Source organism: Buceros rhinoceros, unplaced genomic scaffold (assembly GCF_000710305.1).
Source record: "Buceros rhinoceros silvestris isolate BGI_N320 unplaced genomic scaffold, ASM71030v1 scaffold22049, whole genome shotgun sequence".
NCBI classification, from domain to species: domain Eukaryota; kingdom Metazoa; phylum Chordata; class Aves; order Bucerotiformes; family Bucerotidae; genus Buceros; species Buceros rhinoceros.
The window spans coordinates 31,018-31,744 of record NW_010430035.1 but is presented as its reverse complement, the minus strand read 5'-3'; the positions used below and the strand labels follow the sequence as shown (position 1 = coordinate 31,744).

Here is a 727-nt window from a genome sequence, read left to right as displayed (position 1 = left end):
GTTGCTTCGGGGGGGTTGCTCCAGAGGGTCCTGGCCGCAGCGGGGAAAGCGGCGGTGGCGTCTCCGGAGCAGGCCTTGACGTTCCCAGCGCTTCCGTGCTGCTGCAGCTGCTGGGAATAATGGAGGTTGCTGTCTCTGAGCCTCCCTGCCTCACTGTTTACAACATGGCGACCTTCCTTTAAATTATATTTTTATTCTCAGCGCCATTTTGGCTGCATATGTGACTTCCCAACCCTCGCAGCGCTCCCCCAGGATCTCCAACGTGAAAATACTTTCTCTGTGGGAATCCAGGCCTCCAGACTTTAAGACTGGCCGGGTTTATTGCTTTCCCTCCTTTTTTCCTTCTTCCTGGGTCTTCGGCCCCGCTTGTCTCATCCGGGGGAGGGACCGCGGTGAGCTGGGGGCAGTCGGGTCCTCTCGCTGGGAGCTGCGTGGCTTTGTTGATGAAGGCAGATCTTTCTGCATGCAAATCTGGGTGCGTGTGGAGACGGTGGCAAAGCTCGAGTCGGTGGAGGCTGCAGCGGGGAAGGACTCTCGCTACCTTCCCTCGCAGCTTCCTCGGCACAAAACGAACCGCCAAAGGCACCTCAACTTTCTGCCCTGAAGTTTTTTTCCTTCCTGCGTCGGGAGCCCAGGCATGTCGAGGCAGCCTTACCCGAATCTCCCCTCCGACAGTTGACAGAGGCGGGCGGGTGGGGTTTAATTAAGGCAACCCAAGTGGGGAATG

General features: G+C 57.9%; 1 protein-coding gene across 1 annotated transcript in view; it reads left to right on the top strand.

Moving 5' to 3' along the window:
- The window catches only part of PHF12 (PHD finger protein 12), a 31,478-nt gene that overhangs the window by 518 nt on the left and 30,233 nt on the right, over positions 1-727 (top strand). The window lies entirely within an intron of this gene.